The sequence below is a fragment of the Scyliorhinus canicula genome, chromosome 1 (genome assembly GCF_902713615.1).
Source record: "Scyliorhinus canicula chromosome 1, sScyCan1.1, whole genome shotgun sequence".
Classification (NCBI taxonomy): Eukaryota; Metazoa; Chordata; class Chondrichthyes; order Carcharhiniformes; family Scyliorhinidae; genus Scyliorhinus; species Scyliorhinus canicula.
In genome coordinates, this window is record NC_052146.1 from 244,765,144 (window position 1) to 244,791,437 (window position 26,294).

The 26,294-nt window shown below is 44.4% G+C and overlaps 1 protein-coding gene across 49 annotated transcripts in view; it reads left to right on the forward strand.

Moving 5' to 3' along the window:
- The window catches only part of nrxn1a (neurexin 1a), a 2,342,145-nt gene that overhangs the window by 2,195,274 nt on the left and 120,577 nt on the right, over window positions 1–26,294 (forward strand). The gene's annotated exons all lie outside the window — the stretch shown is intronic.

Sequence of the window (26,294 nt, forward strand, 5' to 3'; positions counted from 1 at the left end):
TAAGAACAGGTGACTTGCTTCCAGGTATAATCACCAGTAAACGCTTTAGAAGATATTGCTGCAATCTCTCTTCTCCTTTATGATAAAGAATTTTAAGAATACATATTTGTCATTTTTTACAGTGGGCCTATAATATCCAACAAATTGACACCCAACTTTAGCTTTCCACCTTTGCCCTTGTTCCCACCTGCTCCCTATATTTTGTTCTACTGCGTGTCAAACACCCAGTGTTGGATAAGTTGTAATCACTTCCTGCAAAACATTTGGAAGACTGAAAACATTATTTTCGCCCCTACCATAGAGTCTGCATCAGGCCCACTAAATCAATTTCATCTGGCCGCTGCCTCAGACTGAAGCAGACTATTTGCAATCTCAGCCCCCTATTTTATCCTGAGTTAAGCTTTCAATCTCCTCTTCATCGGTGAAGGATCTTATGATTACGAAGTTTATTCAATTCAGGGTTACCGGCTGTTCTTGTACATTGCTGAAACTCAGTAGAAATTCAAGTTAAAACTTGTCAGGTGCAAATAAGAATTGTTTTATTTGGAGTTCATTGGTTACAACTTGAAAATCATTTAAAAGGTAGTTTGTAGACAATTTGATTTTCTTCAAAGAATCACAGGAATTATCTTCTGAGACAATAGCCCGAACACAACTTTAAAAGTCAAAGGGCGCAATTCTCCGCACTCACGACGGTGCGGAGAATACCGGGGGTCGTAAATTTTTACGGCCACGCTAGTCTGACGCCCTCCCGCTATTCTCCCCCCCCCCCCCCCCCCCCCCCACGCCCGACTCCCGACACGAATCGCTGCCACCGTTTTTTTAAGGTGAGCAGCGATTCTCAGCTGGCCGATGGGCCGAAGTCCAAGCCCTTTACGGCTGTTTTTACAAACGGCAAACACACCTGGTCTGGCCGTTCGTAAAAACGGCCGTAAAGTTCGGATCTTGGCAACCATGGCACCGATTGGCACGGCAGTACCACGGCCGTGCCAAGGGTGCCATGGGCCCACGATCGGTGGGCACCGATCGCGGGCAGCGGGTCTGATTCCCGCGCACTCTTTGTCCTTCCGCCACCCCGCTGTATCAATTCGTGGGGTGGCTGAGGGGCATCCCGGCCCGCGCATGCGCGGCTGACGTCATGTGACGCGTCAGCCGTCGCAAACTCTGGCAAGCGGGCTTAACGAAATTCGTTAAGCCCGCGATGCCGGAGTTCACGGCCGCGGCATGCTAGCCCCGACCGGGGACCAGAATCGGTTCCCGGTCGGGGAGGGGGAGGCTGGCGTCAAACCTGCCCGTTTTTGACGCCAGCCTTACGATTTCTCCCCGTTTGGGAGAATCGCGCCCAAAGTCTGAAGTCAAAGTCTGAAAATAAAAAATGAATACAGAACTCTTTTCTAATTCTCTTCCTTTACTTTCTGGCTCTCTCTGTCTGTCTCTCTGGCTCTCTGTCTTTCTCTCTTTTTCTTTCTCTCTCGCTTTCTCTTCTTTTTCTTCTCTCCCTCGCTTTCTCTTCTTTTTCTTTCTCTCTCGCTTTCTCTTCTTTTTCTTTCTCTCCTTTTCTTTCTCTCCTTTTCTTTATCTCAAAATGGTGGCCAAATCGACCATGGATATACTATTTCATATCTGTCTTAAGCGATCCGATCACACCCCAATATAATCCTAATTGGTTTGGGTTAGACTCGAACACATTTGATATGATAGCAAGCTGTCCATCTTCACAATGTAACATTACTTCCAATTGTTGCCTGCTTGTATATTTTTCATGGGATATTGTGCTTTATCAAAACCAGCAAAACCTGGTCTAATGCTGACCTACCTATTGCCACAATGGAGATCTCATGCTGACCTCACTGCTGCAACAATGGAGACCTTATGTTATCTCATCATGCCATGCTAGGCATAATTCCAAAAATATAATTCAAACTGTCTTTTATAAGATTGTTTCAATGAGAATGTTGGAATCAAATATATATATATATTATATTTGATTCGATGTTTTAACTGTCCATTTATTAAAAACAAGGAAACACAGTCTAAAATGTATCAGCTTGTATAATCATGGAATGTAATTCACCCTAATCTCAAACGGCGTGAGAATCGTGGAATCCTTCATTCTTATTCCTCGTTGCCATGGATTCAACCCTTGTCCTTGGAAAAATGTAATGATCTTATCAGACTTCTGTGTTACTTGCAAACTCATGACTGAGTTTGGAAATTATATGTTTCTTTCATTTTAAAACTGGGAATTAATATTTATGCTTTAAGCAGCTTTTTACCTATATTAAGTGTATTTAAAATACCTGGCTTCTACAGTCGGCCCTTTGATAAATCAAAAGATCAAGTGAGATATATCAGAATAAGATAAAAGACATCATTAAAGCGATAGGATAGGTAAAAGCGCAAAGAATAATTAATTCATATTGTCATTGCAGATTTAAACAATAGAATGGAAACTTAGCATTGCAACAACTATTTCAACAATAATCATTAAAATTCTTAAAGAATCATTATTACAAAATAACAATTAATAAATTAGTCAAATTTGATACTACAGGTTCAGTATTAATAGATTATACAAATAATTGATTGATAATATTACGGTTAACATTTCAACAAAAGTATTTCACCTCAAATTCATCAATTGGGGGTGCAGTAGGGTTAGTGTGAATCATTCTGACAGTTGGTCCCCTGCGTTTAGCGAATAGTTCTTTGATGCACGTAGCACATTGGTATGTTATATAAATGATGAATCCAGCTGCACAAGAGAATAGGATTATTCTCATTATGGACATTCCAGTGTGTCCAAACCACCCGCAAATTCTATCCCAGAGAGAGAGAACTTGGGATGGATCAAGTTTTTTGATTTCTTTTTGGATATGTAATACCAAATCTTTAACTTCTTCAGAGTTATCGGGAATGAAAGTGCAACATTCTGCACCAATCAGGGCGCACGTGCCACCTTTTTCGGCTAGCACATAGTCACGTGCCATTCGATTTTGTAATACCACGGTTCGAATTGCTCGCATTTCGTCAGACTACCTACTCTAGCACCATAGCGTTGCCTGCCTCTGCTCCTACCTCAGTACCGTTGGCTGCTCAGAACTCATCCATGTCTTTCTCACCTCCAAATCGAACTATTCAATGGCCCTCCATCAACTTCAACTAATCCCAATCTCTGCTGTCCAGATCCTGTTGCATACCAAGACCTGCTTACCCCACACCTCAGTACATGCTGATTCATGTTGGCTTCCAGTTTGCTAGTGCCTCATGTTTTGATTGCCTCATATCTTTGTGCCTTCCTCCCTATCATTGTAACCTCTTCAGACTCTACCATTCCCCAAACTCTCTGTTCCTCTGATCATCACCTCTTGTGCATTCCCTTCTTCCGTCGCTGCAAACTGGCAGTTTAGTATTCAACTGCCAAATTCCATTCTTTGGAATTCCTTTGCTAAATCCTTCTGCTTCTACATTCCAACTCCTCCTGTAATAGTCTCCTAATATACTACTCCCCCCTTTTATGAAGCATCACTTCTCCTGATAGCTATTTCATTGTATTTTCTTCCATTTTTTTAATGCTGCCCCTGTTTCCTGCATTATAAATGCAAAGTGTTGTGTGGCATTCCACAATGTCTTCATTATTTGGAGGAGAATGAACAAGAAGTGGGCTCTGCTCTGGATCCATGCTCGTCCTTTAGCAGAGCATCCCTGTGCAAACAGATTCAGTTTCAATTGCTCGTCTTTTGTTCTGTTTCCAATTTAATTTGGAGCCTCTCCAACACCATCCTCAACTGCACCCCTTTTTGACTCATCCTTCCCCAGCCTCTGAAATGTATAACCAGTGAAGGGAGAAGTCTAAGATGGCAGAAGGGATGAAAGTTACATACTTGAAGGCTGATGTCCTGTTCCCCAAGTTCCATAATGGAAAACTTTACACCACTCCACAGGATGATTTCTGAATTGATGCAGAGTTCCAGGCATTTTGGAATAGTTTCTGAACAGCTTTGTTCACAAATTTCCAGTACAGAATCTGAGGTGAAATATCATTGCTGATGGAAGACAATATACTCAAAAGTGCTGCAAAAAACCTTCTGAGGGTCTAAAACATAACTTTTGTTTAAAGGGATCGGTGGGACATATATTTTCCTTCTGTAAAAATATCTGAGCATCTCATCTGTGCCTCTTGTCACCTAGAGGCTTTATGATTTGAAGCTGTGATAATCTGACTGATGGCTTTATGTCACTCCCGAGGTGGTCTGTTGAAATATTAGTGCAATTGAATGTCGAGGCTTTTGATCTCATATCTCCATGTCCCGCTCGCCTAGAAAATCCTCTTCTGCTAGTGTTGTTAATGATGTGGCTTGTCAGAATTTCTGATGACCCAGAAGAGAACCAGCCGAGTTGATGAAATAAACAATAGTCTTCTTTTAAAGATGAACTAATTTAATGTGTAATATAAATAATATTCGGAGTCCTTTGTACATAATACCCAACTCATAAAAGAAATAAAATACAGTAAAGATAATTAACTATATAATGTAATAATGAAATAACTTATAACTTCTCTCTCTCTAGCTAATCTATGTCTTGTCTGTTCACTCTCCTGAAGCACACTCTCTCAGAAAGAGCGTGAAAGTCTTTCTTATACCATCAGATAGTGAGACATCTCGTGTTGAAATGACTGTACTACATTTACGTACATGATCATGTATATTCATATACAGAGATCACTACATCCCCCTTTTTGACATTTTCTTGGAAATATTAAAAGAAAATTTAGTTGCATAAGAAATGCAGTGTATACAATATAATGCAATCAGTAGAATCATGAAAATGTTCACAAATTAAAGCGATTGGGTCTTCTCCTTGTCGATCTTCTTAACGTCAAAGGTGATGAAGAGGATTTAATGTCTTTATTGATCATCAAATTTAAATGCATTTGCTGTTCAATTTGTTTTGAGATTGTCTGGTTCAAATCAAGATTGGGAAAAATCTTTGCAGTATCTGTGACTTGAAGTAGATCTCTTCTATTTCTTCTCAGAATGTTTCCATCTGAAGTTCTTATCAGATAAGACCTTTGAGAAAATTGCCTAATTATGCGAATAATGTCAGACCAATCTCCTTCAGGAAGTTGTAATCTAACAGCATCATCCTCAGATAGAGTAGACAATTCTTTTCAATGTTGATCAAAGTATCTTTTCTGCTTCATTTCTGTTGTTGAATTTTCTTCGCAGTGCAACGTTGTTCAGGATCAGGAAAATGTAACTGAGGTAGAGTCGTCCTCAAAATACTGTTGTATAGCATTTGAGATGGAGATAATCCTGTAGATAAAGGTGATGTCCTGTACTTGAGTAAAGCTGGATAAAAATCAGATTGAGAATCTTTGGATTGAGTAAATAGATATTTCATAATGTAAACACCTTTCTCTGCTTTTCCATTGGACTGTTTAAAAATTAGGGCGTGAAGTTACATGTTCAAAATTATACTTCAATAAGAATTTCAGTGTTGAAATGGCTGTACTACATTTACATATATTGATCACGTATATTCATATACAGAGATCACTACACAGATTGCCATTGCTCCGGCCTGTAGCTCCTGCTTTTCCTCAGACTTTTGGCCATTAGCAAAATGAATGTTACATTCTATTTGATCATCCTCAAGCTCATCTGTACAAATAGGCCTTAAGAGATTTTGACATTAAGTGAGTTTGGAAGGATCAGGTGTTATCAGATTCAGTGACAAAATACACTTCAGAACGAGATCAGCTCCAAATAGTGACAGGAAGGAGTGTGCAGTCATGGTCGGCAACACAGTGGTAGGACATGACACAAGAACACATGCAACATGCCGCTTACTGAAGCCTTCTGTATCCTAATGATCTCCTTTAAACCTTCTTATCACTCTGGGGGGACAACGGTGGGACAAAGCCTTTGTGTTGGGACGGCCTTTAAAATGTAGCCCGATCCTCGAGAGATTAAGTTGCTGGTGAGATGGTGAATCAAAGGTCCCCCCCCCCCCCCCCCCCCCAGCGATATGTCATGGGGTCTGTCCCTTGATTTCTTTATATTCTGGACTAGACGGAAGAGAAAGCTGTCCACCATCAAAGAACAAAGAAAATTACAGCACAGGAACAGGCCCTTCGGCCCTCCCAGCCTGCGCCGATCCAGATCCTTTATCTAAACCTGTTGCCTATTTTCCAAGGTCTACTTCTCTCTGTTCCCCACCCGTTCATATATCTGTCCAGATGCATCTTAAATGATGCTATCGTACCCGCCTCTACCACCTCTGCTGGCAAAGCATTCCAGGCACCCACCACCCTCTGTGTAAAAAACTTTCCACGCACATCTCCCTTAAACTTTTCCCCTCTCACCTTGAAATCGTGACCCCTTGGAAAAAGCTTGTTGCTATCCACCCTGTCCATACCTCTCATAATTTTGTAGACCTCAATCAGTCTCCACTCAACCTGAGGATGTGCATCAAGTGGCCTCCGAGGTATGCCGAGGCCTCGGTCGGGGAGGTCACGTGATGCCTGATCTTCGCCACACCATGCTTCCCCCCACAGGCCCACTACACACCCCTCTCCCTCAGGTACTGCAGCTCTTGGTCTTAATAGCTCAGTCTATCAGAGTGCTTTTGTTTGTGTTGGGAGCGACAAAGTGCCTCTACTTAGGGTTCTCCATTAGGAGTTGTCTTGTTTGGGCCAGTCGCTCCAATTTCTTCTCTGGGTACTGGTATCTCCTTGGCCTCTGCTCCTTCTTTTCCAGTGACTACGGGTTCTGGACACATGATGGCCTTTCAGCCACTTTGAGCCCATGATCAATACTAACCATGGGTAGGTTAGACGTTGAATAGGCTGAATTAGACGTTGAATATGCTGAATAGGCTACCACCTCTAGTGAAGGCTCTCTTCTTCTTAAATCATCCAAATACCTCCGCAAGATCTTATCCTGGGTCCCTACCTGATATGACACCGGGCCTGTCTTTGCTACAGCAAACTCAGAGACCCAGCCCAGCTAGGTCTGTTTCCAAAGTTGCTTATGAAAACCAGGTCAATTATTTTAAATGCTCTCTCTGCCCTCGATGAGTCATGGTTCCTATTTTGGACATCTTGCCTGGACTCCACCCTCTCTGCCAAATTGGTGAAGATCAGGTTCAGTCGGTTCCGCAAACGATAGTCCATCAGCAGCTCTGCTGGGGCAACTCCTGTCTTGGAATGCCGGGTAATCTCATACGGTTCTTTCCTCATTCCGGCTTTGAAAGTCTGCACCACGCATTCCGTTTGCCGATGGATGGTAAGGTGCCGATTTTATGTGCCTGATCCCATTGAAAGACGCAAACCACTGGAATTCCAGACTGGTAAACGTGCTATCGTTGTCTGAACCGAGGACTTTGGGTACACCACTCACAAAAAAACACTGACGCAACCGCTCAACGGTCGCAGAAGATGTAGTGGACTTCATCTGGTACAACCCTCTATCCATGCTAATATATTGGACTTGGTTTTATGCGGGGGACTTATTGCTCAGTCCCACCCCTATTGGTTGGGAATTTTAAAGAAGGCAGTCCTAACAAGCTCAGTATTTGGCTTCTTCCACTCAGTGGAAGGATGTATCACCCTCAAGAACTGCTGGTCAATTTGATTGGCTGGCAGGGCAGCACGGTGGCGCAGTGGGTTAGCCCTGCTGCCTCACAGCGCCGAGGTCACAGGTTCAATCCCGGCTCTGGGTCACTGTCCGTGTGGAGTTTGCACATTCTCCCCGTGTTTGCGTGGGTTTCGCCCCCACAACCTAAAAATGTGCAAGCTAGGTGGATTGGCCACGTTAAATTGCCCTTTAATTGGAAAAAATGAATTGGGTACTCTAAATGTTTTTTAAAATAATTTGATTGGCTGGCAATTCTTGAAGTCCCAGCAGTGCTAGAACTCAGTCATGGGTACTGCTGGGACTGCAAGCATTCCCACAAACAAGATAGAATGCAGGGCAGTATCAGCTTGGGGATGCACACAGGGCACCCTCTCAAAGGAAGTAAGCCCCCCCACACACCATTCTTTCCCACTTTTTAACCAGAAGCATGGCATGGTTAGCTTCATATTGGGGTCAGTTAGCTTCTTGGCCTTTTGGCTCAGACAAAACGTCAGATCAAGTCCAAGATGAGGTGCAATGCCATTTTTTGTCACCTCTCTTGTGGAGACCATGAGTTGGATTTAATTTGAATTTGAATTGTTTTTTGGAGCAAACGTTGAAATGGATTAAGAGCATGCCTTGTCCACTCTGCGCACAGAAAAACAAATAAAACATTTTTAAAAAACAAGCCTATTTGTCCATTAGTTAGTTTTTTTTTAATGGTGGGAAGGCTGCCCCTTTCAGCACCCACTCTACTATTCTTCTGGGAAGCCAGCCTGCTGACATTGGGTTCACAATGCAAAGTCAATTTTTATGCATGCAAATTAATTTTGATTTCTATACCTGAAATCCCTTTAAATCCCCTTAAAAACATATCCTTTTTCGACAAACCCCAATTATTTCTTGATTTGTACTCTGTCCTACAGTATAGCAGCTGTTGGGGACCTATAAACTACTCCCACCAGTGGCTTCCTTCTTTTGCTGTTTCTTATCTCCACCCAAATTGATTTTATGTGAGCACAGGGCTAAATCGCTGGCTTTGAAAGCAGACCAAGGCAGGCCAGCAGCACGGTTCGATTCCCGTATCAGCCTCCCCGAACAGCCGCCGGAATGTGGCGACTAGGAGATTTTCACAGTAACTTCATTTGAAGCTTTCTTGTGACAATAAGCGATTTTCATTTCATTTTGTTTCATGTGTGGGACTTTGTGGCCTTTCCTGCGGGCAGGATCCTCCGGTCCCGTCAAATGTGACCCCCTCAATGGCGGGTTGGGCTAGCCGTGAAAAACGCCATAGACATCGGTGGGACTGGACGATCCTGCCAATGGTCAACGGTGAGCCGCCTCCACTGGCGGAAAACACGCCACGGGGTGGAATGGGAAAATCATGCGCTACATCTTGATTTTCTGAACCAAAATAATTTCTCGCTGCTATTCTGATTTCATCCTTTATTAACAGAGCTACATCACATGCTGTACCTTTCATCCTATCTTTCTAAAATGTCAAATACCCTTGAATATTCGGTTCCAAGCCTTGGTCACCTTGCAGCCACATCTCTGGAATGGCTATCATATGATACCCATTTATTTCAATTTGTACTGTCAAGACATCAGTGTTATGACAAATACTCCATGCGTTCAGCCAAAGAACCTTTAATTTTGTCTTTTTACCATTTTCCCCTATTCTGACCCTATTTGCTAGTACATTCTTATGTTTATGTGCCCTGTCCTGGATATCACACTCTGGTTATCACTACGCATATCACTGCCGTACATTTTTCCTCATCCTTACTAAATTGCTCTTCACTTGAGCCCCCCCACCCTCCACTTTTTAGTTTTAAGCATTATCTCCAGCCCCTAGTTAATCGATTTGCAGGAAGCACGGTGGTGCCTCATGGCGTCGACGTCCCAGGTTCGATCCCAACTCTGGGTCACTGTCCGTGTGGAGTTTGCACATTTTCCCCGTGTTTGCGTGGCTTGCATCCCCACAACCCAAAAGATGTGCAGGGCAGGTGGATTTGCCACTCTAAATTGCCACTTAATTAGAAAAAAAATTGGGCACTCTAAATTTATTTTTGAAAAAGTTAATCGATTTGCCAGGTCACTGATCCTAGGATGGTTCAAGTGAAGCTATCCCAACAAATCACTCCCATTCCCCATGACTGATGCCAGTGCTCCATGGAGTGGAACCCATTTCTAATCTTTGCAATTAACTCTTGGATTTTATTGACCCTATGCCAATTTGCTCTTGGGTCAGGTAGTAATCCAGAGATTATTAGCTTTGTGGTTCAATTATTGACATTCAGTTAATTTCATAATATGCTCAACTCTTGGAGAAACAAGGAAGTTACTGCTCAGGGGCTGAGCCAAAAAAGGAACACTCTGATCAGCCAGCTCCTGGACGCTATGAGAAGTGCTCGGATGTCAGTGTACTGTATGTGAAAATGTGTTATTATATTTAATTCTTAAGTTATCGCCTATCTGCTCAAACACGCTTAGCAGAACCTCTTTCATAGGCCTACCTATGTTGTCATTATCGATATCATCCACAAGGACCGGACCTTTCCCCTCCCACTCCAAGTTCATCTTCAGCTGTGAGGAGATGTCCTTAATCCAGGCATTGGGCAGGCAGCACAACCTTCAAGACTCACATTCTTGGCTGCAGGAACCAGAATGTATCTCTGGGAATGTATTGTCCTCTATTCACCTCAACATTTCTTTTTACTCCCCCACCTTGAATGGCACCCTGTAGCACAGTGTTGTGGTCAATTTGATAATCCTCCCTGCAGTCCCTACCATCATCCACAGGCTGTAACAACCTCATTTCTGTTGGACAGATACAAGAGCTGAGGCTCCTCCAGCTCTATCACCTGGATTCCTGTAACTGCCTCACTCGTAGTCACACCCTCCTACCCCTGACTGCAGATCAAATCAGAAGTATTTAAGCTAAGGGAATTGATTGCCTCCTGAAACAAAGTATATAGGTAACCTTCTGCCTCCCTGAAGCATTGCTGTGTCTGCAGCTTGAACTCCAGCTCATCAATTCTGAGGCGATGTTTGAGCTGCAGACACTAAACGCAGATGTGATTGTTATCGATCGTAATGGTGCCCACCAGTGCCCACAGGCTGCAATACATCACCTTCCCTGCCATTTCTATTGTACTTTTGTTAAATAATTAGGTTTTGAAAAGTCTTGCAAATGTTTATTTATAGTTTTAAATGTCGGTAATAATCTTATTCATTTTATTAAATTTAGTTATGTGCATTAGTTCTTTAGTGTAACCTAGCCCACAGTCCTAATTCAACATTATTTTTGTACTTTTTAAAACATATCGGGCAGCACTCTTACCCCACCTCACCAAATTCCCCTCTACTGTGGTGAAATTTTCACCTGAGTGCTCTGTTCTAATACCCTTACTATTAATTTTTTTTTAAATTGTATTAATTCATGGGACATGGGCAGCGCAGGCTGTGGCTTGGCCATGCTGAATTGTCCCTTAATTGGAATTTTTGAAAACATTTTTAAAGAGAAATCAAGGCATCTACGCATGAGCAGACTAGAAGCTTTTTAAGGTATATTCTACATTCTTATACTCAAGAATATGAAGAAATAACACAGAAATCGACAAAGTAATAACTTCCTCCCATAGTGCCATGAGGGACTCTGACATCCAAGTCCTAGGTTATCCTTTACCTTAATTTGAGACTTAACCTGGATTATGTAAAGAAGAAAATAACCAGCAACAATGTTCAAACATCAACTACATTGCTGCAGTTTGCTTAGTGTTCATTATTGGACCCCATTTTGTATTTCCTTTTGACTAATGAGATTTAGTATAAAAGCAAAGCACATTTACTAAATACAGCTTGTGTTTAGCAGGTCAAGAAATAATAAAACGTTACCAAGCCATGTACCTGCTATATATTTTCTTCACATTATTTTATGCTACTATATTTGACACAAGAGAAACTTCACAGAAATGGCTTTTGAACAGCACCAAATTGATGGATTTTTGACTTTTAATTAGTCAGTAAGGCATGGTTAAAAAAAAATAGTACCAACTCTTTTTAATTTGAACAGTCTTACTCATAACAACGAAGAGAAAGAAATACTTGCAACCTAATTAGCACATCAGAATACTTCATAACATTCAGATTAAATCAACAATTGGGATACATCCATCCAATAAAGTTGAAGACTCTTATTGCATGCATGATGAATAATTATTCTGATCTTTCTTAAGCCTTCAATGCGCACAATCTCTAATTGGCATAATCTTCTTTGAGATGCAGGAGGTATTCATTACCTAGAAGGAAAACAAGATTGTAACCGGGTCAGATCCTAACCGGAATAACTGCCATGTACCTGTGGTAAACCAAAGCAAACAGAGACCAACCCGTAACCAACCAGAACACTTTTTGTCCCCGATATAGTCAGCCAAACTTAGGCTATGTCCAGCTGTGAATTTTTCTGAGTCATTCATAGGATGTGGGCATTGCCAGCATTTATTGCTCATCCCAAATTGCCCTTGAGAAGATGATGCTGAGCTACATCCTGGAACTGCTACAGTCCATGCGATGTAGATGCACCCACAGTGCTGTTAAGATTTTAACCCAGTGACAGTGAAAGAACGGCAAAATATTTTCACAGGTCAATGGTAAGTGGCTTGGAGGGGAACTTGCAGGTGGTGGTGTTCCCATGGGTTTGTTACCAGGTGACCTTTTTTGAGGTGAGTAGCAAACTCCAATCAAATGCCTCATCACTCTCATAAATGCCATGACCAATCAAACCTGAGCAAAAAAGTGGAATTTGAGAATGGAAGATGGCTGCCTTATAAACAGTAGGAAGTTACTTTTCTGATCAGTATTTTGAAGTCTAGGAAGCGATAAGGCAGGGAAGACAGATGGATAATATGGTTCTGTACACAGCAACAGGTTTAAAAAAAACATTGTTACATGTGCTACAATGGCACAACAGCCAAAAGGGTGTTGAATGCAACAGCACAGAAAGAGTTCATAGTCATCCATTTGATGCAACAGATTGCACCAAAACAACTGTCTCTATTGCAACTTTCACAGCTTATGAAGCTGTGTGGAGGCATGAGGATAATGGACAGGGACTAGATTGTTTGTTTCACACACAAGACAGGAACAAGCGTCCAGGAAACGAACTCTGGCAAGTTGTTGATATGTCTGTAGGCACTCCCACCTCATTGGAAATATTCACTAAAATCAGAAAATAAATAAAACCATTCAGGTCTCTTGTGTCTATTCAGAAAGATCTTGTTGTCTCTCCAGTGTGGCATTCAAAAGTTTCTCAAATTATTACAAGCATTTTGCAATCACTAGCCTATCTCAATGTTTATTCCACACGTTGATTGCTACTTGAGCAGAATACTTCTTTAACATAAATCTTTTGTTAGACAGGATCTGTGTCCTCTACTTCTACTCCCAGTTAACCTAAACTAATGTTTGAATTCAATTTTATACCCTCAACAACATCAGTTACGTCTTCAAGTTCATGGGCTGGATTCTCCGTTTCTGAGACTAAGTGCCGATGCCAACGGAGGATTCGTGGTGTTTCATGACGGGACGATCGGTGCGAAACCCTCACCGATTCCAGTACCAATGTGGGGCTAGCACACGCGCCATGTTAAACAACCGCGGAACGTGTGGAAAATGGTCGGAGAATCGCCGGATCCCGGGCTGCAGGGCTGACAGGCTGCAGCCACGCACGCCGACACCCGCCTTACACACGCATCTGTCGCACCGGAAAACATGCGTTGGCCTTGCTATACCACGTACCAACCTCGACCCCACAGCCAACCTCCTGCCCACCCTCCACCATTCTCCCCAGCCTTAGCACGAGCCAGTGGCACAGATCTCATACTTGTGTGGCAGCGCTGGATACTGTCTGTAGCTGGCAGGCCAGGTTCCCGACCACTGGGACCACATGTAGCCCACACCGTCGGGAACTTGGCCCATTGGAGGCAGAGCGTCGCTGGTGCACATGCTAATGCCACTCCAACGGGGTTGCGACTGCGCTTGGTGCTGGTCCTGATGACGACGATTTGAAGGGGGCAGAGCATCGCGAACTGGCGTCAAACCAGCACCTGCCCAGATTTTGGCAATGGGAGCCATTCTCCGCCCGATCGCCGTTCTCGAGTTCGGCATTGGGCTACGGAGAATCCAACCCCATTTCTCAGATCCCGCAACTCCAACAACAAAACAGTAACTTGGATTCACACCAAACCTTCAAAAAATGTTTTCAAGTGTCATGGCATTTCACAGATCCGTGTTCAACAAAATGGATGGCAAGCCAAAGAAGGAAATATTAGGAAGGGTGACCGATAGCTCCTTATGAATCAGTGCAAGTTTTTTGGTTTTACACAGATTTTTGATTGCTTAATTTGTTATTTCCCAGAAATTGTGTCAGGAGCAACAGATTATGTGACAGCAAAGTGTAAATGCGAGTTTCGTTTCATGAAATACATTTCACAGGATTCAGCAGATGTTCTGGATGGATAGTTTGATGACAAGCTATTACAATTAACTGCTGTCCACAAAGAATGAACCATATCACGGATTTCTAATTCAAATGAACTGAAGGTGTATGATATTTTACATTCCAGAAATAGCTTTAAAACGAACTTATCAATCAGTAAAGTAGAACAACCCAGGGAGTATTTAATAAATCAGAAATGTTATCATCCAGGCAAATACTTTTGGAGCAGAAATGACCTCATTTTTACAATCCTCTTGGAAACAAAATATGTAGCACCATTATTGATTGTGAAAGTTTTAAGGACATTGTAAAATTAATGATGTGTTCAATTATGGATCTCCACGGCACTGTAGAGCTCTGTGTTGGTCACAGTGCATGGCTGAGATGTTTTATCAATGGATTATATAGGCGAGCAAGGTTTTGGTTCTGCTCAATAATTATTGTTGCATGGACTTGGGCCTACGACTAAATACAAATTCTGGGGGCAATGACCCCGTCAGGTGCTTGTGAGGTGTGTGGCGATCTCTCCCTGGTACATCAGAATTGACGGGAGGTGATTATATGCAAACTGCGATGTCTGTGAATGCTGCTAAATTGCTTAATGGAATTAATTGTTCTTTACCAAACCAGGACTCGCACATGCCCCACAGCATAATAGAATTTTGTATTTTTAATTTTTGTTATGATGCAGATGTGAGGTTTGTAAGTTTTAGGATGGTATCTTTGGTTTATCTGTTTCTTATATTTTGAAACAGTTACCTTAAATGAAGGGGAGATGAACGTCTTTTGTGATCTGCCCTGGAGCCTGTTTAACATTAAGCCAAAATGGTTTAACTTTGAGAGATCTGAGGAAGACTTGGCTTGTTTTATTGGGAGGAAATGCAAGGTATTTACGCTTGGGTACAATGACAGCAGTTTCTAAGTCTACAATGGTTAGACCTTGAGATTCCCAAAGCCCAGAATGGTGCTCCAGGTAGTAAATTGTAAATAGTTGTGCTGTAAACTATTCCTTTGCTTCCAAGATGAAGGGGGAGTTTGGATAAAAGATAAATGATTAGCATTTCTTTTAGTTACAAAGCTTTATGTTGCAATGGGAAAGAGGGGAGAGGAAGCCATTTTGATATTAGTTTACATACTTTGCTGCAAACCCTTGACTAGTGGAGACAGTCAGCAGTTGCAGTTTGTTCTTGTGTGGTCTGCACCCATCTAAGAGGTAGACAGCACAAAAGAAAGTAGCAGCCAGACCTGTGCCTTTAGCAGAGAAAATGCTGATTTTATCATTCATCATCCAGAACGTGGATGGGATTGTGCATTCGGGTTGATAACCATATCTTGTGGAGTTAAAGAACGCTTGAAGATTTGCCTAGCTTGAAGCTAGAAGAAGAAATATCCAGTGTAGCCCTCACAGCGAGAGAGAGTTTTGGGATTAGAAGTTACCCAGCTGGGAATGCAAAAGGATGCAAAGCCTCAGAGGATGGGATCACTTGTGCATTATTTGTGATAAGAGCTGTCATTCCATGAACAGCATAATTTGTGATACGTAAAAACAAATTGTTTGTTTCTATAGTTTAAAGCATAAGTTTCCCCCAAAAGAGTGATTTGGACAATAGCATAAATTTTTAAATGTGAAATCATGACATGTTATTCTTTCAGCTATTAACTGGAAATTGAAATTTCTCTTTCAAAGTTGTTGGTCTCGATAGGAATTGTAGCAGTTCTCATTTAATTGCTTGAACATATGCATGATGGTTGGATCTTGGATAATGGTGTACCATGTTAGTTCAGCACTTTTCTTTACCAATCAGCTCAAAATGTTTTGTACCTTAACTTGCTGCAAGTGAGAGCTGATAATGCTGAGGTGAAGACAAAGAGGCATCTGGGAGTCAATGAATGAAAGGACCGGCACAGCATCTTTTTAGCCAGTAAGATTTAATGATTGAGAAAGAAACTGAGGAAGAACTGAAATGGAGGTTGTATTAAAGATCAACCAGGTACCGAGAGACATAGAAAGGTAAGAAAAATTGAATTAAAAGGGAGTGGGGGGGGGGGGGGGGGGGGATACAAACGACGAGCAAGAGAAACGTTTTGAAATTTAAAATTCGATATTTTTAGAATCTCTAAGAACAATAATCCAATGGAAGGATTGAAACACCTCAATTGAAAATGTTCAATCTCTGGGGACTGTTGTAATAATAATAATAAAAAAGTTATTTGCGTTGCTCAGGCAACTTTCTGTGGTGAGCCGAAAGCGGTATTAATGGACAAATACAGGCAGTTCTTAAAAATAACGGAGCGGCACTACAGTCGAAATCAATCAGCAAATTCCTCAGATCCTTAACCCCTGGCATAGCTCTTAAACTCTTGAGCCTGTTCCCCAAATTGCACATCATTGATGGTGAGCATCTTCAACATGAGCCATTATTATGAGACAAAATATAACTCATACTGTCTGTCCATTTCTACATAGACGGTTATAAAATTGATTTGGATAAAACTTAAGGGTGTGTTCTTGAAATGTGGCCCCACAAATCTTCCTTAGTTATTCAGGCACAGGTGCAACATACCAGCATTCTAGGGCGAGACCTACCTCGACTAGATTTCTGTCCCTTTAATGGGAGCAAAGCAATTGACAAATCTTTATTCACTTGATGGAAGTCTGTTGCAAATTCCAATGCAGCTGTTGAAAAGAACTGTGAGGGATAGCGGCATTGAATATATCAGTGAATTCAAGCAAAAGCTGGATAAATCTTGGTGAAAAAAGCGATTGAGTCAGATGAGACATATGGCGTAATTTTGTCAGTCTTGTACATAGCAAACACCAGGATATAAGTCCAAGATATAGGCCAAACTGACTTTTCAGATGGACATAAATTGACACGAATGTAAGAAGAGTCCGGGAGTTCTTCTTTCCTTGCTGGGGTCATGACTGATGAGGCCGTTCTGGAGGCCTGAGGCCGAGGAGGTGACCCGTTATAATGAGGCCCATGTCGCTACCCTCCTGAATTTCACGGCTGTGTACTGACATCTGCATCAGCTCTGCGCGAACCTTGTCCAGAGGCTCAGCATTTGACTGCGACCCGGCTGTGTCCTGGAATCCAGCAGACCTCCGACTGCTGTTTCTCTTGGGTGTTCCTGCCTCCATCTGATGTGCAACAGCAACTGTTTGGTGCTCACCACATGTGCCCCAGAAGCCTGTCCACTATGTTTGCCTACCGAGATGCGTGTCTCTGCACTGGTGGAAGACGGGGTGACAGCTATGACGCTTTCCTCCAAGGTGGCTTCTTGGGAAGTGGGGAGGGGGGTATGACTCTGGATGGCCAGACCTCATCAGATGGTATTCCTTCAAGACATGGATATGTGAGCAGTGAGAGGGAAAGATCATTTTGTCTGACATGAAGAACTCACTTGAGACAGATCATCCGGAGAAAGGTGCAGCGGGCCCTCGCCTCTCTGGTGCAGGCCAACCTCGCTGTCGGTGACGGCTCTCTCCTTGGTCAACCTGCAATTTCCCTGGCCCGTTCCTCATAGGTGGTGAGGACTCGAATCTCTGGGATTCCTCCACCCGTCTTGGCCCTTTCCCATTTGTTTTGGGCTATCTTCTCCTGCGCGGACATTATGAATCATCCACTTTATGGATCGGCGGGGCTATAGCACATGACATGTGTGGGCACCGCATATGGACATGAAGGGGCTGGTGGATCCAAGGAGTTCTGAGGAACAAGAACAAAGATCAGATGTGGGAAGGTGTCAATAATTTGATTGTTCGGAGGGAGGGGGGTAGTTTGGGAATTTGAGGGTGGCAGGCAGAACTGATGCAAGGAGAGAGGTGGTAACTTACCCTTGTAGCTCAGACTTCTGAATTTGGATGGCGGTCCTCCTTGTCATGCTGCTCGCACTGAAAACTGCTGACATTACCTTCCAGGTGGCATTGCTGACCCTAATATTAATCCTCTGACCATCTCGGATGACAGGGTGCCCAGTTTCTCATCCACAGCGTCGAGAAGCCTGGTCAGTTTGGCATCCCCAAAATGTGGAGCAGGTCTGCGCGTGTTGACTGGGAGTGAGTGGTGAAGGAATGTTTAAAAGCAGCTCCCTCTTGTTAGTGGCAAAGAGCTGAGGCATGATTTGGGTGAATCAGATGGTGAGGGAGTCAGGAAAGGTGAGAATCGTGTGGGGGCTCATTTCTGGCTCTAAATGCCATTGAATACGGGCCGTGATCTCGCCAATGAGGCCATCGCCGAACTCCCCGCCAAATGCGCGCAAAACCATCCTTTAATTTGAGTTCGCTGATTCACGCCCGTGGAGTCACAAAAAGCTCTGCCTTTGCCCAATGCTGGCTCATGCAAACACCTCATCTACTGTTCTTTGTGTTGGCTTGGCTCAAATGTTTATACAATTCAGGAATGTCGCATTCCAGCAGTTTGAGGAGTTAGCCTTTGTTCAGAACTAGTCTTCCAGCTAGCTTTTGTGGGAGGAAATTCTTCTCGGGCGCTCCATGGCCCACACAGTGGTCCCTTGTCACTAATGGTTACCTCCACAGCAATGGCACTGCCTGCTCTCAGTGACCTACCTGCCGCACAGTTCATCTCATGCCAGGGTTTGCCTGACTGGCCTGGTGCCCCAAGACCCAACTTACCTGAATTTAAGGATACATGGCCATCAATGTGTACTCTTTGTGCAGTTACAACCCCAGCAGTGGCCACTGCTAGCTGTGCTGTCACTGCACTGCTAACTTTCTGATTATTTTCATAGGTGTGCTCACAACACTGGCCATTTTTTCCTGGGTGGAACGATTGAGCCCCAAGCTCTAAATAAAGACTTTTAACAAGTTTATGACAGACTCCTTGACCTTGCATCTAGGCTTGTTGATAGGCTTGGCAATGGACCAGACTTTTCATTGTGCACACCTAGCAGCCACATTTTGGAGCTTATACCATAAAAGTGATTATCTGAGTCTTCTGTAACAGTACTCATGGAGTACTTCACCCTCAAGTGAGTTGGCACCTGGGCTATCATTTCCCCCTGCCCTGGGGGCAGGTTACATATGCCCAGTGCCTCACCATGTGCATATCCCCACTCTAAGCTGCCCTCTGAATTACGCGTACTGTCACTATTGGAGCTGGTGACTGTGATGTGAAATTTTAAAGAGTCCTGGACATTTAGAATTAGCAAGCAAACCTGGATGTGGAAAGTACACTCCCATTTATGACATCCCATTTTCTCTGACATTAGGACATGAACCAGACATGGGAGAAAACTGAATTCAGCGCCACCATTTGAAGTCAGTGCTTAGTTCAAACAGGCTGTTTACTGTAGCAAGGCCCAACAATGTGCACATCACTAATATTTCGAGCAGACATAAATATTCCTGAGCAGTGAGAAAAGTAAGCAAAACTGCCATAATGTGAAGTTTTTAATATCCCCAGGCAAATAAAAATTTTTAAAAGCCTGCTGCGTCACTATGAGGTAAAAGTACTCAAGCTGAGCAGTTATTTAACCCGCAGCCTTTAATAACTTTTAAACAAATAGGCTGCCTGTATGAGTTGAAAAAAACCTCTGTTCCGGCAGTTACAACAACTGCTCATTGCCATTTCCCAAGGGTTGTTATTATGTCAGTATGAATGTCTCACTGATTTTCACAAGCTAGAATTACCTCAGCAGAGGGTCCTATGTTCACAGTTTGATTGACAGCTCAAAAAGGTTATTAAAGGATTCGCTGTCTTTGATGTGAGATTATGGGTGAAGATTTGTTTTTATGAGAGATAATAATATTAAGCACTTGAGGAGATTTAAACATTTTGTATGGGCTTTCATGAATGGGAATGATTTTTGTAATACAGTGAAGGCTGCAGCAGATAGACCTTTATTTTATTTAATCTTGACATGGCTCCTGAGGTCTTCCCAGGGTGCATGCTGGGCGAGTTGGCAGAGAGACAATAAAGGCCAAAGGTGGTGGAGAGGTTGATTTGAGTTTGAATTAGATACATAGAAGATAGGAGAAGGTGGAGGCCTTTTCATCCTTTGAACCTGCCCGCCATTTATCACGATCATGGCTGATCATCCAACTCAATAGCCTAATTCTGCTTTCTCCCCATAACCTTTGATTCCATTCGCCTCAAGTGCTATATCTAGCTACCTCTTGAACATATTCGATGTGTTAGCATCAACTACTTCCTGTGATAATGAATTCTATAGGCTCATCATTCTTTGGGTGAAGAAATGGCTCCTCATCTCATTTTTTTTGTTTTAAATTTGAGTACACAATTCATTTTTCCAATTAAGGGGCAATTTAGCATGGCCAATCCACCTACCCTGCGCATCTTTGGATTATGGGGGCGAAACCCACACAAACATGGGGAGAGTATGCAAACTCCACACAGTGACCCAGAGCCGGGATCAAACCTGGGACCTCGGCGCCGTGAAGCAGCAATGCTAACCACTGCGCCACCGTGCTGCTGCACTTCTCCTCGTCTCTGTCCAAAATGGTTTACCCTGAATGCTCAAACCATGACCCCTGGTTCTGGACACACCCACCTGCATCTACCCTGTCATGTCCAGTTTGAAATTTATAAGTCTCTGTGAGATCCCTCCTCATTCTTCTGAACTCCAGCGAGAACAATCCTAACCAAGTCATTCTCTCCTCATATGACTGTCCCGCCATCCCTAGAATCAGTCTGGTAAACCTTTGCTGCACTCCCTCAAGAGCAAGAACATCCTTCCTCGGAAAAGAGGACCAAAACTGCACATAGTATTCCAGGTGTGGCCTCACCAAGGCCCTGTACAATTTCAGCAACATATCCCTGCTCCTGTACTCAAAACCTCTCGCAATGAAGGCCAACATACCATTAACCTTCTTCACTGTCTGCTGCACCTGAATGCTTAACTTCAGCAACTGGTGCACAAGGATACCCAGGTTGCGCTGCACACTCCCCTCTCCCAATTTATTTATTTATTTATTTTTTTATTTTTTTTATTTATTTTTTTTTAAATAAATTTAGATTACCCAATTATTTTTTCCAATTAAGGGGCAATTTAGCGTGGCCAATCCACCTACTCTGCACATTTTTTTGGGTTGTGGGGGCGAAACCCACGCAGACACGGGGAGAATGTGCAAACTCCACACGGACAGTGACCCAGAGCCGGGTTCGAACCTGGGATCTCAGCGCCGTGAGGCGGTTGTGCTAACCACTAGGCCACCGTGCTGCCCTCTCTCCCAATTTATAACCGTTCAGGTAGTAATCTCCTTCCTGGTTTTGCTTCCAAAGTGAATAACCTCACACTTACCAAAATTATACTGCATCTGCCATTGATTTGTTCAGTCGCCCAACTTGTCCAGATCATGTTGTAGGATATCTGCATCCTCGTCACAGTTCACCCTCCCACCCAACTTGGTATCATTTGGAAACTTTGAGATGTTCCCTCATCCAAATTATTAATATATATTGTGAATAGCTGGGGTCCCAGCACCAATCCCTGTGGTACCTCATTAGTTACTGCCTGCCAATTTGAAAAGGAGGCATTAAGTGACATTTATTTGGTCAGGGTGCTTGGAGATGGCATCGGAAATGGAGGGAGGGGTGTTTATGGGACTTAGGGCCTAAAATGTAATTAAACATCTGAGACCAAGAGCCAGCAAACCAAGGCAGGCCTTTTAAACAGCCCACCTCATCACTCGGCAGTCCCTGTGGCTGCCTCCGGGGCATTATCTATCGAGGTAGGCCAGAAATTTTCCCGACTTGAGCTATTTGCCTCGGTAGCGAAAATTCAGCCCTGAGTGTTAGATGTTTCTTTATTATCAGTGTTTCTTTGTTCTTCCTCCTGTTGGGCGGAATTCTCCGCTGGTTCCAAAAACCGCGGAGGCCGTCATGAATTCGGCCGAAGTTCACGACTGCCTCGGGGCCCGCTCCCCGCACCTAATTCACCCCCACCCGGGGGGCTAGGTGCGGGCCCCCGTTGCTCCCGGCCGTCAGAAATGACGCCCGAACGGCGCTTCACGGATGTCATCCACGCATGCGCAGGAACCCACGCATGCGCGGATGACATCAGCACGCAGATGATGCGAACTCGCGCATGCGCGGTGCCGTCTTTCTCCACCGCCGCCTGGCAAGACATGGCGGCTTGATCTTGCCGGGTGGTGGAGGGGAACGAGTGTGTCCATTTTGGACGCAGGCCCGATGATCGGTGGGCACCGATCGCGGGCCTGTCCCCTCCCGAGCACAGTCGCGGTGCTCCCGTCCCAATCGGGCCCCTGGATGCCCCAAATGGGCATCCGGCGCCTGTTTCACGAATGCAGCGACCAGGTGTGGTTGCTGCCGTGGTGAAACGGGCGTGAAGGGCCAGCAGCTCGGCCCATCGGGCTCGGAGAATCGCCGTTCGCCGTGAAAAACGGCGAGCGGCGATTTTTCCGAGGGGGGGGGAGAATCGTGGGGGCACCAGGGGGGGCATAAAAAATGTTGGGAGGCCCTCCCACAATTCTCCCACGCCGCGTGGGGAGCAGAGAATTCCGCCCTTTGTGTTTCCATCATTACCTGAGCAGGCTGCAGTTCTGGTGCATTGAAAAGGAAAAAGACACAGTGGTATTGTCGTGGTGAGAGGGGCTAAAGTACGCAAGAGCATGCTGACACCATCACGCAGCTTCCTAAACCAGAAGGGATTGTGGGAAAAGAGGGAAGTGTGCTGTGAGAACAAGAATTAGGCATATTATCATTTTAGATGGTTTTACCCCCACCCCAGAAATAGCTGCCCAATAATGGCAAACACCATTGTTACTTTACCCTGGGTGAGTGCGCGGTCAGTTCCAGCTCCACAATATAAGTGAATTTAACCAATAATTCATTCATATTTTTGTGAGATCGTGAACTTCTGACTGCTCCAATGAGTTAAAGACACCTGGGCAGGATTCTCCCACCTGATGGCAGAGTGTTGACGCTGTCGTAAAAACTGGAGAGTTTAACGACGGCGCCATCGGACCGCTAAGTGTAGCGATCCTCTGCCCTACAGGAGGCCAGCTCGGCACTGGAGTGACCCACACCACTCCAGCTGCTGATACCAGCATCAAATGGGTGCTGCGGGTCAGCGCATTCGTGCTGCGACTGCCGCAAATGCGCGTTTGCGCACAGTTACCGACGCGCATGCGCGGTAGCTTCCTTCTCCGCGCCGGCCCCACGCAACATGGCGTAGGGCTACAGGGGCTGGCACTGAACAAAAGAGGCCCCCACCAAGAGAGGCTGGCCCGAGATCGGTAGGCCCGATCGCAGGCCAGGCCATGGGAGGAGGCTCCCCCCCCGGGGTTAGACTCCCCTATCCCCCCCCCGCCCCCACCAGGCCTCCCCCGACAGGATGGATGCCGAGCTTCCGTCGGGCAAGACCAGATTTGAACGGCGCCGGCCGTTCACCGGAGAATCAGCGGACCTGCGCGGACCGGCAAATCGCGCCCAGCCCGGCGATTCTCCAAACCGGCGTGGTCTGAGAGAATCCCGCCCCAGATTTAAAATTAAAACATCAACAAACTTTATTTCTAGCAAGAATAAACGATGAACATATAAAGGAAATAATTGGCACTATGGCCTACCAGTCTACCTATTCCCAAAGCCCCGTCCAACCCTTCACCCAGACACACAAACAACAGACACAGGGTAAGGGGAGGGGAAGAATTAAAGCAGGAATTGAATGAATCGGTTTCAAATGAATCTTCACTGCAGATGTGGCCTCTGTAGACGCCGGTCTTCTCCAAAAGTCACCCTCTGTGGAATTATTTTTTTATAGTGATTCAAGTCAGTGCAATTCTGACCTCTAACCTCTGGATGGAGCTCACACAGGAGATTCAGGTCAGTGCCATTCTGACCTTTGACTACTGGATAGAGCTCACACAGGAGACGCAGGACCGTGCACTTCCAACCTCTGATCACCGGATTGAGACCTGTCTCCCTGAAATATTACTGGAACCTTAAACCTGAGAATTTTACAGTGACTTCTGTTTGCCTGATCTCTGTACAGAAACACTGGCTGTATTATAAAGAGTGTTCTCAGATTGGGTTCTTCCCAGCCCTTCAGACAGAGGATTAAAGACTCACAGACCTGATTAAGAAACTGCTTGCCATTTCCCATTCCAGAAGTTTCCCTTCACAGTCCTGACTGCTGTCTGTCTTTTAAAGAGGAGTGCCTTCACAGATCTGACTAGGAGCTTTGAAATCTCCTGGCAAAGAGAGAGAGCGAGAGAGGAGAGAAAGAGAGAGAGAGCCTTCCAGTTGCTTCCAGGCTGAATCAGTCTTCGGAACTGAGGACAAAATGACCTGCCTTTCTTCTGGAAGATTCTGAATGACTCCACCAATCACAAGCAACAACATGAGATAGTTCAGAATTTCAGATTCACTGATTAGCTGCTTGCCAAGTCTATCAAACTCACATTATGGGCTCTGCCACAGAACCAAAAAGGGAAGTCCTGGGCAAATCCATTGGACCTTGGATGTTTTGTTTTTTCCAAAGTCTGTAGTTTAACCAGAAATCCGAATGGGCAGCAGCTAAGCAGAAGACTGTAGATTAAAGTCAGGCAGCAGGAATAGGGTTCAAATGAAACACAGAACCAGTAAAGGGTTTTAAACAGTATCCTAACACAATCTTCGCCATGGAAGGTGGGATGTACAGATCTATCCTCCACCATTTCGCACCTGTTGCCTCCCATTATGTGCCACCTTCATAGAATTTACAGTGCAGAAGGAGGCCATTCGGCCCATCGAGTCTGCACCGGCTCTTGGAAAGAGCACCCTACCCAAGGTCAACACCTCCACCCTATCCCCATAACCCAGTAACCCCATCCAACACTAAGGGCAATTTTGGACACTAAGGGCAATTTATCATGGCCAATCCACCTAACCTGCACATCTTTGGACTGTGGGAGGAAACCGGAGCACCCGGAGGAAACCCACTCACACACAGGGAGGATGTGCAGACTCCGCACAGACAGTGACCCAAGCCGGAATCAAACCTGGGACCCTGGAGCTGTGAAGCCATTGTGCTATCCACAATCAGAAAAAACAATTGTTTTCCTCTCAACACCCGTCCATAACCAGAAGGTGTTTTGAATTTGTTTGTTTGTAATAATGTGCAGTGCAATATTTTTCCCAGGCCTTCAGTTTTTGTGTGATCTAATTTTACTCATAATCCACAGTAAACTGGAGTTCGGATTAACTCAGAAAGTCAATTTACCACTCCACATTCATTGAGAAAAGAATGTTTACAGTACAAGGACCACAGAAAAATTAAATATTAGTTCACATGAGTTACAGTGTCCCAAAGTCAGAGTCCAGTAAGGAATTCTTTCACGTGGCATTTCAAGTTTGGCTGGCAAGAGGCTGGTGTTGTAAGATTCATTGTACAGGTTGTGTAGAATCATAAAATCTCTACAGTGCTGAAGGAGGCCATTTGGTCCATCGAGTCTGCACCGACTCCTCCAAAAAAGCACCCGACCTTGACCCACTCTCGGCCTTATCTGTGTAACCCCACATAACCTTTGAACATGAAGAGGCAATTGAGCATGGCCAATCCACTGAACCAGCACATCTTTGGACTGTGGAGGAAACCGGAGCGCCCAAACGAAATACACGTAGACACGGGAGAAGGTGCAAACTCCTAAGACAGTCACTAAAGGTTGGAATTGAGTGCAGGCCCCTGGTGCTCTAATGCAGCAGTGCTAACCACTGTGCCGCCATGGTGCTGATGTCACAAGACGAGAGAGGCAGTCAGAGATTGACTCAGTTCCGTAGGCGATGATATGAAATCTTCTAGCACATGGATATGATGGTCCAGTTGTCCTTACTGGACAGAGCCGGCTCCTTTGTGGCTTGAGCAAACTGGGTTTTCAGCCCATAAATGTAACATTACTCTGCTCAAAGGGACAGAGTCTTGGGTCATGTCACCAGCGTCCTCCACAATTACTTCAAAAGGGATATTTTATCCAGTGTGTGGAATGGGCTTTGTTTTCAGGACTGAGTGTCTCAGCCATTATGGGTTGAAAGGGGTGCCATTTATGATGAGGGTCTCGTGATTAGGAAGCCAATGTCTCTGTAGACTGGGCGGGATTTTCCATGCAACGCACTGTGTTTCACAGCAGTAAAGGCAGCCCGCCGTTGGCGGGATTTTCTGATCCCACCCTTGTCAATAGGGTTTTCCTG